Here is an 11,995-nt window from a genome sequence, read left to right as displayed (position 1 = left end):
CTTGACGTAGGAGTGTGGTCCCCCCGCCCACTGAATTGATTGACAGCTGTGCGCATTAACATGTCCCGGTAGTCATGTGTATAATCGTATCAACAAGACCAGAGGTGCAAGCAACCGGGAATAAAAGGTCTGTTCAGTTCGCTAGGATCATCAATCATCATCAAATGTGATCAAGAGTGAGTTTCACATGTTTAAAATGTTTTAAAACAGTGCATGTGCGTAATGAATTACAGCAATTCACTTCAGATTCACTTAATCAGCACAGCCGCAGGTCAGAACAATTCTAAAAGAAGACGCTTCAATCCCGGTTTGTTTTGAGTCTCTCCAGTATTTCCTTTTGGCTTCTTTAATGTTTCTCTTGGTTTTTGCCTGTGCTCTTTTATATTCCATTAAATTGTCAAAAGTATGATTTAACTTTACAACTTTAAAGATTTTGTTTCTATTTTTAACTGCACTTCTGCACTCATCTGTCCACCATGGTACCATGTTCTTTCTCCTAGCCCCTGATGTTTTACCTATTACTTCTGCTGACTCAGCTATTATGTTTGTAATCATATTGTTTAATTCCTCAACATTGTTACTCATGTTCGGCATGGCCTCAATTAGTTTACAGCTTGCTTTAAAACTGAACAGTTCCCAATTAGCTTTTCTCGTTTTCCATCTTATAGCCCAGTTATCTTCTAAAATGACATTTTGATTTCTTAATTTGGTCCAAATTGAATAATGATCACTGTCCATTGTATTACTGCTTAGTTCCCATACACACGTTCCTGCCAGTTGCTGTGTAACAAAAGTAAGATCAATTGCTGATTCCCTACCATGAGTAACATCATATCTTGTGGCTCTTCCATCATTTAAACACACTAATTGTTTATCATCCATTATCTCCTCTATAATACCCCCGTTGCTATCTGTTTTTGTACTTCCCCACAATGAGCTATGAGCATTGAAATCCCCACATACTATTAGTTTAGAGTTTTCTACCTCACAAATTTCCTCCAACACTTCACTGGCTCCTGAAAAAGTTATAAAGAGACAGGCAAATGCACTGAACTTTCTTATATTAAGCAATGTGTTAACTTATTTATTAGTTAAAATCAATTCGAAGTTAAATACTCATTTAAATAATCAAATAATTATATAAAAATAATGAGAAACAAGATGATGAGGAAAGGATAAACGTTGATTCATGCTGAGATGGATAGGAAGGTAGAAATCCGAATCCTCCACACTCTACAAAAGGTGGCTTACACGCCCAAACAGGGACTTGAACCCTGGATCGTCAGTTGAAAGGTCTGACGCTCTACCGACTGAGTTTTCTGGGGTCATTGGGGCATTAGCTTAGATTAGCTTGTGACCTGTCAAAGATGCAGCGTGCACTAAAAAGTGGGCTGTACAAAACAGGTGGCAAGAGGGAGGCGTGATGCCAATGTCACCGTAAGGAAGCCTGCCGTGGCTCCGGATTCGAAGCGGGGTTGCTGCGGCCACAATGCAGAGTACTAACCACAATCCGATCACGGCGAGTTACCGGACAGCCGTTGTGGCCCCTGTGCGACATGTTCCTCCCTCTGATTTGCCCCTTTCGGTTCAGTGAGCGCACGCTGTTGTTTTTCTCCTCCTACCAGCACGACGCTTTTCCCAAGTAACGCTGGAATATCAAACATTTGATGACTGTTGCAAGTTTAAAAATGGAACAGGACGAGCACGTGGTCGGCAGGACTCGAACCAGCGCGAGAAGACCCCAGTGGATTTCTCATGCACCACCTTAACCACTCGGCCGCAACTACAAGATTGCCTGTGCACTCCATGTCCTCATGCCTAGTACACGTATTGTGCATGCAGATGAAACTTTCAGCAAGCGATAGCTCACTGGCAAAAGCTGCGGCTGCACAAGAAGAGCCTTACACGCCCGAGCAGGGACTTGAACCCTGGACCCTCAGATTAAAAGTCTGATGCTCTACCGACTGAGCTATCCGGGCTCCACGGCAGTGCCTCGCGAGTAGGCAAGGTTTAGGGTTGTGGTCGGCGCAGACCTGTACGGTACACAAAAGTTTACCGTGAGGTGGGGTTTAGACTTGTGGTTGGTGTAGATGTTGCTAAAACACAACAGGTCACTGTGAGGTTGGGTTTATGGTTGTTGTAGGTGTAGACATCAGTAAAGCACAGTAGTTTGGACTCCATGTCATGTGGGAGACATTAAAAAGATCAATGACAACTGCAGAAGGTCTTTCTGTTGTTGTAGCAATAAATGGAGACTTAACCATTGAAACGATTCCTTCCATGCCTTAGAAGCGTGATACGATCAACGCTTACCTACACAGCATGCTGGCATCAAAGATCCCGTTGCTCATATCGAATCCCTAGTCTTCTACACTTTAGGAAACGTAAACATTCAGGACGTGCCATTAGCACAGCCTGCACTAAAAGGAGGCTGGAGATTACGGATGGCATCACAGAGTGCAACGCCAATGCCACCTTGAAAAGCCTGCCGTGACCCGAATTCGAACCGGGGTTGCTGCGGCCACAACGCAGAGTACTAACCACTATACGATCACGGCGAGCCACGGGACAGCTGCTGGAGCCTCGCTCTCTTGTCATACGTCTTTGAAAATGGAGGGCCCCCAGGGCAGTCGGCTGGCACGCGCTGCGGTTTTATTTTTGTCGCTTTTCCCTACCAGCACATCCCTTTTCCCAAGGAACACTGGAGTTGCAAACAATCAAGGAAAGTCGCAAACTAAATCCTGCGTGCAGCCTGGACATAGTCAGCAGGATTCGAACCTGCGCAGGGAGACCCCAACGGATTTCTTGTCCATCGCCTCAACCACTCAGCCACGACTACGAAGTTTGACCTTTCCATTGTGCTCTTGCCTGGCGCATTGGTCGTGCTGCCCAATGACATGTAGAGCAAGCAAGAGCTCACCAGCAATAGATGTCGCTTGTACGGATGGTATGCAGTTTAACCCAAAGAAAGACCAGTCTGTCAGACGACAGACGGCAGGACTCGAACCAGCGCGAGAAGACCCCAGTGGATTTCTCATGCACCACCTTAACCACTCGGCCGCAACTACAAGATTGCCTGTGCACTCCATGTCCTCATGCCTAGTACACGTGTTGTGCATCCAGATGAAACTTTCACACACACTTAACGTATAATCTGTTTCTTATCCGAGGCTGAGTGTAGTCTCAGCCGTCTATCAAAACTGGTTAAAAACCGGTATAATCTACATTCAGGCAGTTATATCCTTACTACACAAAGTCTATCTTGACTAAAAAGTAGAATCACCTTAAAAGAATTAACCGTAAAAACAGCAAAATCCCTTAAGACATTTTAGATAGTATTAACTCTTAGAAATAACAATGGAGACAGTTGCTTCCGGTCCTCAGCCCTCAGCTCCACTCAAGGTCTCCGTGACCTCTGACCTAGTTTGGTGGCTCCTGAAAAAGTTATAAAGAGACAGGCAAACGCACTGAACATTCTTATATTAAGCAATGTGTTAACTCATTCATTAGTTAAAATCAATTCAAAGTTAATTACTCATTCAAACAATCAAATAATTATATAAAAATAATGAGAAACAAGATGGTGAGGAAAGGATAAACGTTGATTCATGCTGAGATGGATAGGAAGGTATAAGTCAGAATCCTCCACGCTCTACAAAAGTTGGCTTACACGCCCAAACAGGGACTTGAACCCAGGAACGTCAGATGAAAAGTCTGACGCTCTACCGACTGAGTTATCCGGGATCACTGGGGCATTAGCTTAGACTTAAGCACTTGTGACGTGTCAGAGTTGCAGCATGCACTAAAAAGTGGGCTGTACAAAACAGGTGGCAAGATGGTGTAGATGTTGCTAAAACACAACAGGTCACTGTGAGGTTGGGTTTATGGTTGTTGTAGGTGTAGACATCAGTAAAGTACAGTAGTTTGGACTCCATGTCATGTGGGAGACATTAAAAAGATCAATGACAACTGCAGAAGGTCTTTCTGTTGTTGTAGCAATAAATGGAGACTTAACCATTGAAACGATTCCTTCCATGCCTTAGAAGCGTGATTCGATCAACGCTTACCTACACAGCATGCTGGCATCAAAGGTCCTGTTGCTCATATCGAATCCCTAGTCTTCCACACTTTAGGAAACGTAAACATTCAGGACGTGCCATTAGCACAGCCTGCACTAAAAGGAGGCTGGAGATTACGGATGGCATCACAGAGTGCAACGCCAATGCCACCTTGAAAAGCCTGCCGTGACCCGGATTCGAACCGGGGTTGCTGCGGCCACAACGCAGAGTACTAACCACTATACGATCACGGCGAGCCACGGGACAGCTGCTGGAGGCTCGCTCTCTGTCATACGTCTTTGAAAATGGAGGGCCCCCAGGGCAGTCAGCTGGCACGTGCTGCGGTTTTATTTTTGTCGCTTTTCCCTACCAGCACATCCCTTTTCCCAAGGAACACTGGAGTTGCAAACAATTAAGGAAAGTCGCAAACTAAATCCTGCGTGCAGCCTGGACGTAGTCAGCAGGATTCGAACCTTCGCAGGGAGACCCCAATGGATTTCTAGTCCATCGCCTTAACCACTCGGCCTCGACTACGAAGCTTGACCTTTCCATTGTGCTCTTGCCTGGCACAGTGGTCGTGCTGCCCGATGACATGTAGAGCAAGCAAGAGCTCACCAGCAATAGATGTCGCTTGTAGGGATGGTATGCAGTTTAACCCAAAGAAAGACCAGTCTGTCAGACAAAAAAGAGCCGGAGTCAGAGATTTAAATGAATAAATAAATAAAGTTTACTGAAGATAGTTTGCAGTTACATCAGCAGAAGCCAGCTTCAACACTCGCCATGAGTTCCTAGGGCGCTCTGCTTACAATCACAAATCAATAACAGTTATACTCTCACATAAGGTCATTACCTGCAATAGGTTTAACACATTTTTAACACAGGAGACAGAGAGAGCAATAATCCAATGCTTTGTCCTGAGACATACTCTTACCAGTGGGTTTTCCTGGAGGGGTGAATTCTGGCATCAAAGCCCTACCAAGGACTTGTTGGCTTATGCTATTTAAATAAGACATTAAACACACATCAAATGTCCTGATGTTTGAGGTCCTCGCTACAGACACAGCTTCTTTTCCCCGGCTCATGTTCAATCTCGAGGCCCCCTCTAACATGTACATTTGTGTGTGCATGGCATTGCATCTCCATCCTAGGAATTAAAAAATCAGTTAACAGTTATTTTAAACTGAGAAAACTAAAATTTACAGTAACATAAAAGTAACATAAAATACAGAGACAACTATGGTTGTAAATTCCATGATAACAACTTAAATCAATAAATTTAATGAAAAGAAGCCAAATCCAGTTAGTGGCCAGGGGATGAGGATGACCCCCTGCCACATCTAACAACATTTAGGACTTTACCACCCTTCTGGAGTGTCCCTGTCTTCGTGTATAACTCCACATGGGGAGGGTCCTGGATGCACTCTAGGTGTTTTTAGTGTGTCTCCCAGACATGGTCCATGCTCTCAGGGTTAACCAGATAAAGCCCTGTGTTGTCAATAAGCTCCCACACTGATTCCAGCAGCCCTGAAATCATGGCCTGAATTTCCTCAGTCTTGCGTGTTCGCCGCCTACAATGCTTTGTGAGTTCACCTGGGCTGATGCTGGCCATAAGCTGTGCCTCAGTAGGAGTCTGTCCTCCATGGCTACTCTTCCACTCCCCTCTTTTGGCTGCCTTAAAGAGCCCATATTATGGGTTTTTGAAAATGCCCTTCCATGTAGTGTGTAACACAGCTCTAAGTGAAGTGAAATATCCAGCTAAGGCTTAAATCTGTAAGTGTACAGTGTTTAAAACTATTGATTCATCTATAAAAGAGTCGACTCATAGTGCTTCAAACGAGTCGTCTTGATAACGAGTCATTAGGTGTTTCGCGATGACGCAGCCACGAAACACAAGCCTCGCCAGTAGTTACGTGCGCAAACCAGGGAGATTTGAAACCTGCGGCCCCGCCCACTAACACAGAAAAAACACTAGACACACACACACACAGACGCCGCCGGTCGAATGAAGTCACGCTGTGCTCAGATGGATAATATTGACAGTCTCTACCCAAAGATGAGTTGCGAAGTGTGAAGAGTCAGTGGTTGAGGTTTATTCACTAGTGTAAGTAAGTGCGATTAAAATTGTTGCCTCGTTTAACTTGCAAATTATGTATTTATTGTGTTTTGTTACTTGTTAACCTGGTACAGTACACGCGGTTACTCTTTATATTCTCTTATCACATGTAAGCCACGTTAAAAACGCGACGCGTGCCGCTTTGTTTACGGATTTAACGTTAAAGGCTTTTGTGAGCTCGCGTTCCACTGCCGTTTGTCGTTGCTAGGCGATCGTAAGCTAGGAGACTCGTGTCGATCTCCCTAGTTCTGAGGAGGAACGTGATGTGTGTGTGTGTGTGTGTGTGTGAGAGAGAGAGAGAAAAAGAACAGGTCGAGTTTGTGACGACTAGGGGCTAGGAGACAGGAGACTCGCGTCGCTTTCCCTAGTTCTTCTGAGGAGCGTTGTGTGTGTGTGTGTGCGTGTGTGTGTGTGTGTGTGAGAGAGAGAGAGAGAGAGAGAGAGAGAGACTCGCGTCGCTTTCCCTAGTTTTTCTGAGGAGCGTTGTGTGTGTGTGTGTGTGTGAGAGAGAGAGAGAGAGAGAGAGAGAGAGAGAGAGAGAGAGAGAGAGAGGCTCGTGTCGCTTTCCCTAGTTATTCTGAGGAGCGTTGTGTGTGTGTGTGTGTGTGAGAGAGAGAGGGAGAGGGAGAGGCTAGGAGACTCGCGTCGATCTCCCCAGTTCTTCTGAGGAGGGTTGTGTGTGTGTGTGAAAAAAGCCTTACACTATGAAGCGTGTGTGCACTGTGACTACGTTTATATAGTTGATTACCAGCTGGGCATTTCACTCTGTCTCGCGCTGAAGCCTGTCACTGTCGACCAATCGCAGCAGGCTGTCATCGGTCCAATCAGCGCAGATTAGCTTCGCGCTGAGGAGGGGGTTGGGAACAAATGAATCGCTGAACGATTCATATGGGAGTCGTTGGGATAATTAGGTAAAAATAAATGCAGATTATAAGACCATAAAAGTGTTTTATGACCTTGCATGCATATTAGACTGTTGTTGGAGACCCTTACAACCTAAATATGACCCTATTTCATGTATAATATGGGCTCTTTAAGTTCTTTCACATCCTCCTGATCCCACTCAAATATACAAGAGGAAAGTTTTGAACAAAAAATACCATAGAGAGGGTGGTGCTTTGTAGTAAAGCCACAGTTGAATCTTCTCATAAAATGGAAGATATCTAGCCCAACAATAGACTTCCATGGCCGGAAAAGATTTAGCACCACAGGTGCACCTGTGGAAAAAAATAAATGTTGGAGGGAAAATATAAAATAAAAAATCATGAATTTGATTTGATTTCAATTCACAATTCATTTTCATTCACAATTTAAAAACAATTACAAATTAAAAAGACACATTTATCAAGATGATTACACAAAAACTTAATTTAATCAGAAATTAGTTCATTACAGTTTATGGTAAAAATTCAGATAAGAAAAGAAACCGCATTTTGTTGTTGTTGTTATTCAGATATTTATTTATTTTTAAACGTAAAAAGTTAAATGTTTTAAATACAATTATAATATTTATAGTTAAATACAATAATGTTGGGGCCAGTATTTATTAATTAATAATTTATTTTCATCATCATTAGGGAAAGGAGGCATTTTTAAGATTTTAAAGATTTAAATTTTTTTGTCAAATCCACTGCACATTTAATACGATTTCAGCTGACTGACTGCAGCAATCCCAGTCAACATAGATGACCTCAGGCTCTGGCTCCCCAGCATTCTGGTAGCGTCTGACGATGCCCTGGCACACCTCCTCCAGTCCTGCACCTTCAGCTGTTGTAAGAACACTGTTCAAAACCTGACCAAGCTCATTCCCAATATTGGTCATCCATGCAGCCATGTCCCCAATGGCACCAGACACCTTTTTGGTAACCTCAAAAACAAACATAAAAAACGTAGACATTCTGGCAGGCCTGATATACGTTTCCTTCTTTTTTTTGTCACAAATGGACACACTTTTAGGATTACAATGCATGGAAGCTATGCATGGAGAGCACAATGGATTAGCAGTCCATCGCCTTAACCACTCGGCCACCTCGTCATGCATGTAGGCACTTTCCTGATGGGGGCTGGACTTTGGCATATATGTATGTATTTGCAGCTACTTTCGATACAGATGACATTAAATTTTGCAGCAACATCCTTCAAAACGCTAAGAGGGTGCGAGTAATACACCTTCCACTGAATCACCAGGATCTCTCAAATGCCAGTGAATTTGAGCGACGAGGATGGGATTCGAACCCACGCGTGCAGAGCACAATCAGAATCAGAATCAGTTTTATTGCCAAATGTGCTTCACACACACAATGAATTTGTTCTGGCTACAGAAGCTTCCAGTGTACATAAAGTGACAAGTGACAACACAAAATAAATCTGAAAATGGATCAGCAGTCCATCGCCTTAACCACTCGGCCACCTCGTCACATATGTTGCCACTTTCCTGATGGAGGCTGGACTGGGGCACATATGTGGTCATGTATGTTTTTGCAACTATTTTCAGTAAGATGACACTCAATTTTGGCATAACATGCTTCGAAGCAAAAAGAGGGTGCAAGTAAGCAATGTTCCCTCTAATTTTTCATGTATCTGGGCATACACACAAGCTCCCTGAGCAAACTGAGGACTACTGTGAGCAACATCAGATATGCACGCTTTATTTTTAAATAAGTAATTTGGTCCACTTAAAAAAAAGACAAAAATCTGAAAAATGGGATGTGTAGATGTTATACAGTATGTGACAGTCCTGCTTTGGCCTGGCTGAGGGTCCTGTTCTGGAAGATATGAGACATATACACCTTTCAGACATAACATTTTGCTCACATTAAAACATTCACATTTTGCACAATGATTTGTGCTGTAGCTTGTGATACAGTGCAAATTCCTGTAACACTTTGTCTGTAAAATATTACTAAAGTAATTACACAGTTTTTCTTGGCATTTCTACTACCCATAAATGACCTAATAGTAACAACATTTAATGATTAATATCCATAAAGACAAAATCTTAACAACCGTCACTAGAATATGCACAAATCTGACTTAAATTTTACCTTATTTTTCACGTCTGTCCTTCTCACTTCTCCAATGGTTGTACACTTTGTCCAGGTTGATGGCTTCGTCTGCTTCTTGCTTTGATTTTATGCGCATCAGCTGGTCCAAGTGTGTCACTTCAAGACGATTTCTGGATTTTGTTTTGATATGATTCATTAAACTAAATCCTCTTTCACAGTCGGCACTGGAAGCTTGAAATGTAGCACAAATATCCACAAGCTGTGAGATCTCCTTTAGCTCCTCACATCTAAGTGTTGCAGCAACCATATCTGAGAATGTGCTGATTGACTTCTGTTTAAGTTTTTGCTTCATTATGTACTTGAATTCAGCATACTGACTGTTAATGGTCTCCATAGACTGTGATGGGTGGTGGAGAATGACCTCATACTTCTTTGCCAATGTAGCAATGTCTGCTGATCCATAGTCAAAACTGATGTCTGAGCTCAATGTTTCAATATCAAATGCAGACCACTCCTTTAATTCATCCTCTGGAAAACAAGCATCCATGTGATCACACAGCTTACTAATAAAAAGAGTAATCTCACCAGTATTTCTGCCATCAGCTGATGAGGTCCCCATTGCCTCTTTGACACGGTCGCTCCACTGTACATCCTTCTCCTTCAAGTATTGGGAACGCAACTTCTCAATTTTTGCTCTAGCAAAGCAGTGTCCTTCCATCACAGTCAGGTTGCGTCTTTGTAAAGTGAGGCAGAGTTGTGCTAGCTCACCCAAAACATCTCCCAGAGCAGTGATAGTAACCTTGAATTTTGAATCACTCAGCTTTTTGTAGCAGTACTTTGCCACTGGATCTCTGTTATCGGTGAATTCTCTTTTACAGAATTCTGTAAGCACAGTGTAGTTCCTCAGAACAGCATTGACAGCTTGGTGCCGCGACAGCCATCGCACTTCGTTCAGAGGCCTGAATGACAGTGCATCTTCATCAAGAATCTTTGCCAGGTCCTCCATTTTGCCCCTCTTCACAGCGGACCGAGAGAAAGTGGAATAGACAGTTCTAAGAAGAGTTTCAACATCTCGCATCGAAGGCACATTTTTCCAGGCATCATCAATGCCCAAGTCCTCTCTGTGGGCCACACAATGTTGTTCAGTTAGGTGTGGTATTTGGCGCTTTAACAAAGCTGCAACTCCGTTGTGTTTTCCTAGCATTACTGAGGCACCATCGGAGGTCAGCATCACCATTTTCTGCATGTCCAGTCCATGTTTGGAGTAAAACTGAGTTATTCCTTGCACAATATCCTGAGCAGTGCATGCTGTCAGCTGGATGATGCCACCAAACACAGTTTTGTAGTTAACATCATTTTCCTCCCTGTATTTAATATATATGACTAGCATTTTGTGTACTGATATGTCTGTGCTCTCATCTACTATCAGGGTATGCCAGGGTGCATTTTTAATACTGCACATAGTCTCATTCTGCACTATCTCATTGATTGAGTTCACAAATTCAAAGGCATAGTTTTTGCTTCGCCAGCTTTCTGGTATACTCACATACTTTGCCATGTGATCGTGGATTTGTTGAACTGACAGCATTGATGCATTCATTTTGATGGCAAGTAAAATATTGTCAATGAGAACTTTAACTTGTTCAGGGTCCGATTTTGTTTTGTGTGACAGCTCGTTCCTTTTCTCTCTGTCTTTTGCGCTCTCCTGCAATAATGTACTAATCCCCTGTCCCATCTTGAGTCTTCGTACAGTTTCGACAGCTTTTAAATGACTTTTATGCTGAACGTGACGCTTGAGATAGTCCAGCTTCCATTCAATCCACATCTTTCCCTCTGAAAACTCACTTGCTACTTTGGCATCGCTGCATGTTTTGCAGAGTAGACCTTTCTCACTTGAATAAGAAAAAATCTCACCCAATTTCACCACTTTTTCTTCAATTTGCACATACTCCGACAACCATTCCATCTTAAAAGAACTGCATTTCTTTTTTACTGTGACTTTGTGACACCAATGGTGAGTGGATGTGTCGCTGCCTGTTCGTTTCGCCATGATGCGGGGTTTGTATTAGCATCTATTAACCTGCTAGCTAACCTGCACGGCGCATATAGGCGGGGCCCAGACGCAAGCACCGTCAATGCCATGATTGGCTTTGTACCGTAAGTGAACTGTATCGTAACATTGGCTAGACACCTGTCACTCACTGAGTGAGAAACAAAAAAACTATATTATTGGGCGAAATAATTAGATTAGATTAAGTCTAATATTACATATTAATTAATACGTTAAGTTGATGTTGTTTACGCGCTGGATAGATTTTCTTGTGCGCTGAGAATGTGCGGGCAGTGCGCGATTGCGCACGCGCGCAGCTTAGAGGGAACATTGCAAGTAAGTTACCTTCCACGTAAACACCAGGCTCTCTTAAACGAATGACCAGGCTGGAAATCGACTCACACATGTAAAGCACAACGGATTAGCAGTCCATCGCCTTAACCACTCAGCCACCTCGCCGCGCACATAGGTGCTCTCCTAATGGAGGCTGGACTATGGCAAATACCTATGTTTTTGCAGCTATTTTCGCTAAATATTACATACAGTTTTGCCATAAACATCCTTTAAGACACTGAGAGGTGCAAGTAAGAAACCTTAGACAGAAGCAGTTGCCTCTCTCAAAACAGTGAAACTATGAGGATGGGATTTAAACCAGAACTTGCAGAGTACAACATACTAACCTAAGCACTCGGCCACTTTGTCATGTGTACACAGCAAAATTCCCAGCGTTGTTTGGAGTTATTTTTATAGTGTTAATTTTTTTTAGTTA

General features: G+C 43.1%; 2 non-coding genes across 2 annotated transcripts; both read right to left on the bottom strand.

Moving 5' to 3' along the window:
• Positions 1–1,906: 1,906 nt before the first annotated feature.
• trnak-uuu (transfer RNA lysine (anticodon UUU)) lies at positions 1,907–1,979 on the bottom strand. The gene has a single exon. It is a non-coding gene; the product is annotated as a tRNA-Lys (tRNA).
• Positions 1,980–4,240: 2,261 nt separating this feature from the next.
• Positions 4,241–4,312, bottom strand: trnah-gug (transfer RNA histidin (anticodon GUG)). Its single transcript has one exon. It is a non-coding gene; the product is annotated as a tRNA-His (tRNA).
• Positions 4,313–11,995: the final 7,683 nt, after the last annotated feature.

Source organism: Danio aesculapii, chromosome 4 (assembly GCF_903798145.1).
Source record: "Danio aesculapii chromosome 4, fDanAes4.1, whole genome shotgun sequence".
NCBI classification, from domain to species: Eukaryota; Metazoa; Chordata; class Actinopteri; order Cypriniformes; family Danionidae; genus Danio; species Danio aesculapii.
Note: the sequence above shows the minus strand (reverse complement) of the source record. Positions and strands in the feature narration are given on the sequence as shown.